The sequence below is a fragment of the Heloderma suspectum genome, chromosome 6 (genome assembly GCF_057233095.1).
Source record: "Heloderma suspectum isolate Gila_16-S chromosome 6, 16-S_ref, whole genome shotgun sequence".
NCBI lineage: Eukaryota > Metazoa > Chordata > Lepidosauria > Squamata > Helodermatidae > Heloderma > Heloderma suspectum.
In genome coordinates this window covers 21,607,164-21,614,475 of record NC_139463.1, presented here as the reverse complement: position 1 = coordinate 21,614,475, position 7,312 = coordinate 21,607,164, and the positions used below count along the sequence as shown (strand labels likewise).

The 7,312-nt window shown below is 42.9% G+C and overlaps 1 protein-coding gene across 23 annotated transcripts in view; it reads left to right on the top strand.

The window, feature by feature from the left end:
* ST3GAL4 (ST3 beta-galactoside alpha-2,3-sialyltransferase 4) overlaps positions 1-7,312 on the top strand; it is a 181,596-nt gene that overhangs the window by 121,848 nt on the left and 52,436 nt on the right. The gene's annotated exons all lie outside the window — the stretch shown is intronic.

The window sequence follows — 7,312 nt, the reverse complement described above, 5'->3', positions numbered from 1 at the left end:
ACCTGCCAAAGGCCTGCTTGAATAAAAAGGTCTTTGCCAGCAGGCGGAAGGACACCAGAGAGGGAGCGAGCCTCCCTCCCTTGGCAGGGAAGTTTCTCAGCCAGGAGCAGCCCCGAGAAGGCCCCCTTCCGCATTGCGAAACCAAACACACCTATGAAGGTGGCGGTCCTGAAAGAAGGGCCTCTCCCAAAGATCTTAAGGCCTGGGAAGGCTCGTATGAGAGAAGGCGGTCTTTCAGGTGGCCTGGTCCTAAGTCCTATAGGGATGTATAGGTCATAACCAGCATTCTGCCTGGAAACAGACTGGTAGCCAGTGAAGCTGGTCTAACAGGGGAGTGACATGGTTCCTGCTCAACAGCCTGGCCGCAGCATCCTGGACCAGTTGAAGTTTCTGAACAGTTTTCGAAGGTAACCCCACACAGGGTGTGTTACAGTAGCCCAAACGGGATGTAGTTAAGGCATGTGTGACCGTGGCCAGATCAGATGTCTCTGAAGCATTGGAAGGCAAGCCACAATCATACCTGATTTAGGGACTGGAGAACGGTGGCTGAGTACTAGTGGCTTGCCAAAAGCTTCATGTTCTTCATGTACTTCATGTTACTTTATTTATTGATTACATTTATTTATTACATTTATATCCCGCCTTTTCTCCTCCTTAAGGAACCCAAGGTGGTGTACATTATCCTCCTCCTCTCCATTTTATCTTCACAACAACAACCCCGTGAGGTAGGTTGGGCTGAGAGTCTGTGACTGGCCCAAAGTCACCTAGTGAGCATGGCCGAGTGGGGACTAGAACCCGGAACTCCCGACTCCCAGTTCAACCTTCTAGTCTTCTACACCACACTGGCTCTCATAATGCCTACATGGAAGTGAATATGAAATCTCCATATGGAAGTGAATATGAAATCTCTACGTAAACATGCATGCAGTGTTTTTGGGGAGTGGGGTGCAGTGTTGATTCCTCTGCTTCAGTGAGTCAGTGCAGGTTGGTCAGTGGAGTCTTAAATGTATGTAACGTTTTGGCTGGATGTTATCTGAATATTTTAATTTTTAATTACTTTACATAGGCTGAAAGCTTTACCTGTAGCTTACAGTGGACAACATGAAGGCAACATGCAGCCCCCCACACCCCCAAACAGTGTTCTTTTGTGTGTGTGTGTGTGTTTTACAACAACAATGAAATGTCATCCAGAGCAAGCTACATCTGCTCCTTTTAGGGCTCCATAGCTGCTACAGAGACCTGAAAGGGTTATTTGACCTTTTTTTTTGGTGCTTTAGACATCATGTTATTTGTATTTTTGTTTAAAATTCATTTTTGAATTTCCTGGCAGACTGCAGCCCAAAGGGTAGGGGATGGCTCCCAGGCCTCCTGACCTCACTCACCCATGGTGTAGCTTAATACGGGCTGTCAAAAAGTCAGGCCAAGGAATACTTATGTTGCTTCTGGAAGGTGCTCAGGTTTGAGTTTTGCTGAATCTCCAGGTGAAGGGAGTTCCCTAGCTGGGAGGCAACCAGCAGGAATATTTCTCTTCATCCTTTTGATGGAAGCAGGCAGATGGGTTTTTGGCATGGTTGACAAGCCTCCCAGAACCCTATGGCTGTTCTAGGGTTGTGGGTGGTTTATTAACCATGTCAGCGATCCGCCTTCTCTGGGTTCGGATGTCAGGATGACGCATGGCAACTGATGGTCGTGGCTTGAATCTTCAAAATGGCCACCAGCTGTGCTGCAACTCACCATGGGTTATTTGAATCCTCAAGCCACAGAGGCCACAGTGTGTTGCAGCACATGCTGGCAGCCATTTTTAATGTTCAAGCCATGGCAGTCAGTTGCCATGGGTTATCGTGGCACCTGAACGGAGTGAGGGTGGATTGTTGGCATGGCTGACAAATAAGCCACGTCCAGCTGCGGTGATCATGTGAACCAGGCCATTATCTTTTAGCCGCAACCCTCCATCTGCAACATGGAGCATAATAATACTGACCTACCTTTATAAGATTTTTGTAAGAATTACTGAAGTGTGAAGTATGTAAAGTACTTTGATCAGAGTTTCTTATTATTGGTATTCCAGAATTAACAAACTGCCAGGTGGTTTTTTTTTTTTTTTAAAGAAGCATTGACTTTCACATCTTGCTCTTGTGAAGAGAAGCTCTTAGCAAAACATTAACTAATCACTACTAATTCCAAGATGGCTTTAAAGGACAATATGGAATGCCTCTGGCAACTGGAGGCCAAAATGCTTTCTGCATTTCCAGAAAAGCTTGCTGCCTGGTATCTTACCCACCTTCTTTTTGCGAGGTCCACCCTGGAGCAGTAAATCTTCATGATTAAGAGTGACAGCTGGCCTTTATGCATCTGGAATCTGAGATCCTGTAGGCAATGAGCTTCAATTTAAGTGGGAAGGGTGGAGTGCTCTTTACATGGTGACTAGAGCTACAAGGCTTTTCGAATTGCTCAAAAAAAGGTCTTCAGTTAGAGAGGAAACGAGAAAGGTTTCCCATTTTCAGATGTTCCATGTTTAATGGAGTATAGAGCATAGGAGCTGGTGGGAGGGTAGAAAAAGGAGGGGTTGATTTTCATTTGGAGGCAAAGTTGGCAATAGGGGTGAACATTTGTTTATAAAACTAATGGAAAACAAAATGGAAATGAAACAAATGAGTTCTGGATGAAAATTTGTTTCTTTCCTTTGTTTGATTTTATTTTTCATTAAAACAGCCTGTACAGGTCAGACTAAGGTTGCAGGGAGGCTGGGAAGGAAGAGAGAATGCAATGAAACTGACAGATATGAAATGTGGTCTATGAACAACAGGTTTCCCCATTTTAATCTATTTGACATTTGGCAGGTGTGTTTGCTGGCCAGGAGGGGGATGGGAAGATATAGGAAGCTTGAAGATGTCATGCCATTTGGATGGAAAATGTGAAAGTTACAGGCAGCAGAAGACTAGGTGGGGTCAAACCACCTTTGAAATCAGTGGGGAAAAACCAAGATGAATAAGTTCACGGAAATGGAAAACAGAATGAATTAGGTTTTGTCTTTTACAACAAAAGTGAATGGAAAATGCACAATTAATTTTTTTCTTGCACACTCCCAGTTTTCAAATACAAAGTCAGCTGTGATGCTTGCACATACCTGCATGCTTAAATTCGTACAGGTATAAGACTGGTATCTCAGCTGCAACAGTTTCAGCAACTTTACATTCAGATGGAAATATCACCACACTTGCCAGGACAGACATAGCATCACTACTATGGGTAATGTTTCCTGCAGCAAACATGTAAAGGGTGGTGAGTATACCAGTGCCATTTAACAACTTGTGTCGAAGAGTTCCAGTCCATTTGGATTCCTAGGCACCTGTAATGTCTAAAGATACAAATCTGTCGTGCACACTTACAAAGATTGCTGCAAGACATGCTGGAAAACACAAAGCAATCCTTGATGCATAAAATGTGGAATTCCCTTTGCCTCCCCTTCATAATTGACACAACTGTCAATTCTGAAATTTGGCACAGGGGTATGAGTTGATTACTTCAGTTGCCACATTTTTATACTTGGACGTTCATTTGTGATTGTAATGAAATCCTGGATACATCTTCCATAGCCCTTTGTGATAATACAGCATCTAATCTGGATTTTCTTTGGATCATGAGCTAAGTAGTTTTCGTCAGGGAGGATATCTCTCACCTAGGTCCCTGCCATTTCCTCCCTATATTGCTATATTTAAAAAAAAATCTTACTCTGCTTATTAAAATTAAACCCAATATTTAGTTTGGTTTAAAAAAAGAGAAGAAAAGAGGATGTGAATGGTGTGAATAATATCTAGTTTTAGAAGAATTAAATAGACACTTTTCAAAGAAATAAACACTTTCCAAAATAAGAGGTTTTAAAAAGTTTTTAGCATTTTTATACTGCTTCTCCATCTTCAAAAGGGATACCCAAAGCAGGGAATAGAAAACAAAAATAATAAAAATTGTTGCAGTTAAACAGATTAAAAAGCTATTTCCCCCCAATATATATATGCCACCTTTCCAGGCAAAGATCTTCCAAGGTGGCTCAGGTAAACAGGTAAAGCATAAAATATAAATATATATTTTTTTAAAAAGCCAGTCTAGACACAATTACAAAACTAAAAGCAACAAAGAAAAAATATCAGAACGTAAGAATATATGGCAAAGAACCCCCCCACCCCACCTCCACTCCACCTCTACAAGGCATCAGTATAAAAATTAAGGGTATATGCAGGAGACATCCAAGAACAGACCATGGGTTAAAACTCAGGGTTGTTTCTTCCTCAACAACCTAGAGTTCCTTGTTTGGATGTCACAGAGAACTACCCAGGAATAGAGATGTTCCTGGGTTGTTTAGCAAGATGGTCTTCAGTGCATCTTGTGGTAACAAATGTTCAACATTGCACCGGGTGCAGAATCCAGTTTAATTCGGTTTAATCCAAATTCCATAGTTTAACTAAGCACTGGGTGCAGAATCAACTTTAAGGGAAGTAATCCACAATGTGAGATATGGAGTGTGATCTATCTCCTTTCTTGCTCAGAGAGATGGTGCATTGTATTGCACATGGGGATTGAGTGAGGCAAATTTACCTTGCTCCTGTTAGCAGCCATCACAAAAACACCAAAATGGGGTGTGTGTGTGTGTGTGTGTGTGTGTGTTTTGGTGAACTATTTTGTGAAAGGCACACCCTCTCCATTTCGGCACAGCCCCAGTCTCTTCACTGCCTAATAACAGTAATGTTTTAAAAAGGAAAGAAACAAAACTAATGCAGAACTGGAAAATGTGCAGAAAAGGGCAACTAAAATGATCAAGGGGTTGGAGCCCCTCTCCTGTGAGGGAGCTTAATGGAGACTTATTTAAAGCTCTGCCTTGCAGTGAAACTCACTAGGTAACCTTGGGACAATCATTGCCTTAGTCTGTACTGGTCTAATGTAGTGCTTAAGCAGGGATAAGCTATATGTTAGCTTAGAGCAACTCCCCTATGAGGGAAGATTATAACAGCTGGGATTGTTTAGCTTGCAAAATAGGTGGGTAAGGGGAGACATGATAGAGGTGTACACAATTAGGCATGGTGTGAAGAAAGTGGATAGGGAGACATTTTTTCTCCCTCTCTCATAATACTAGAACCAGAGTTCGTCCCAGGAAGCTGATTGGTGGAAGATTCAGGACAGATAAAAGGAAGGACTTCTTCACACAGCGCATAGTTAAACTATGGGATTTGCTACCACAACATGTAGTGATGGCCAACAATTTGGATGGTTTTAAAAGGGGGTTAGATAAATTCCTGGAGGAGAAGGCTATCAATGGCTACTAGTCCTGATAGCTATGTGATATGTCCAGTATCAGAGGCAGTACTCCTCTGCACAGCAGTTGCTGGGGAACATGGGCAGGAGGGTGCTGTTGCACTTGTGTCATGCTTGGTACCTGGTTGGCCACTGTGTGAACAGAATGCTGGACTAGATGGACCCTTGGTCTGATCCAGCATGACTTTTCTTATGTTCTATGTTCTTATGCCACATAGTTTAAGCTACCATGTTACCATTATTATCCTTTGTTACTCTGGTATTCCTCCTTTTCTCCAAGAAAGTTCAGATGCAAAGGAAGTCAGATGGAGAGACAATTACTTGCCAAAAGATTCCCAGCAAGTGTGGATAAATAAGGGCTTGTTTACCATATGGATCTGCCATGGGAGATAGCTGGCTGGCATTATCCTTGGGAGGCTGGCCAGCTGCTTCCTTTGTATCTGGTTCGACTGGTGCTCCCATGGCAGGGGGTCACCTGAGCATTCCATTACAGGTAAAGACTATGATTCAGCATGTCATCACAAGCAACCATTAAGTGGCTTGCTAGATCACAGTTTGTGCTTGTGGCATGGCATTCGAATACACCATGCATCGCAGGTGTAAAATAAGCAACTGGAAAACCATTCAAGAGCCGTGTGTATCAGCTCTGATTTAGCCAACCACCAACTTGCAGTGTGGCATTAAACCCTGCCGTTGTTCCTGTTTCAGGTCTCTACACTTTGAAAAGGGGAAAGTGATCCTGTTAATGCATAACCAAACTCCCCAATTAATGTCATAATTTGGTCCTCTTGGTGATTGAGTTTGGGTCTAGTTGGTCTGCCCTTCTGACATCTCTTGCCTCTCAAGTGAAGTTAACTTTATTGCTTGGAGCCATAGGCCACCACAGTACACATAAAAAGTATCTTGCCTTTCCTCATGTTGCTTTTCACTGTTCTCCTTGGTTCATCCCACACTCACATGAACCAATTTTGGTGCACGTATGCCAAATCAATTTCACAACTGGCAGCATGAGTTTGTGCAAACTCACATCTGTGGGGAGATAGGAGTGCATCATTGTATGTTTTGCTGTGAGATTAATAAAAATTAAAAACAAGGGGATGGCGGTCCAAAACCTTGCTACCAGAGTGGGTGCGAACAAACCAAAATGATCAACCTGAAGAACAGCCTGTTTAGTAGGAGATAACCCATTGCTGCCTAAACTCAGGACTCACTTCTCATTTGGCAGTGGTAAAAGAACAGGTCAAAAGCTAGGGTGGTATACAATGGCTGGGTATACACAACATGCTAACCCACACTCAGTGGTTGAGTGTGGGTTGTTGTTGAACCGTGGGTTAGCGTGTTTCTCGATCCCAGGACATTTTCCACAGGGTGGCTTGTTAACCAAGCAGTGTGGCTTGTTAACCACCCTGAATAACCCAACAACAAACCATGGGTTATCAAGGTGGCTTGTTCAATAAAAATAACCCACAAGCTTGTGGTTAACAAGCCACCCTGCGGAAAATGTCCTGGGTTCAGACAGCACACTACCACACGCACAGTTCAACAACAATCCACACTCAACCACTGAATGTGGATTAGCATGTTGTGTGAACCCAGCCTTTGTGTGAGCCAGTGCTGGGTAAGCAATAACCAACAGAATCCGCAGGCCCTGGTGCTGAAGAAATAATTGAAATGAAAGTGCTTGCTTCAAAACCAGGGGGGGACCTGGTTTTATGGACCATTATCAAATGGTCGATAAATGGGGCTTCTGGGGTTGTGATTGCTCATGTAGGATGTCCTGCTCCACTGATACAAAATTGTAAGATTTTTGAGATGCAGAAGAATCCAAGTATGCATGGATTAGTACTTTAAGGGCAGGTAGAGGGACTGGATTGTTATCACCTGGTGTTTTTGAATTTTAACTATCAAGTCTGATGCAATGGAAAAAATAAATATGCCAAATCATGCTTGCTAACACATTTATCCATGTCCACAGGTGCTGCTCATTAAGCTGATCAACATGTTG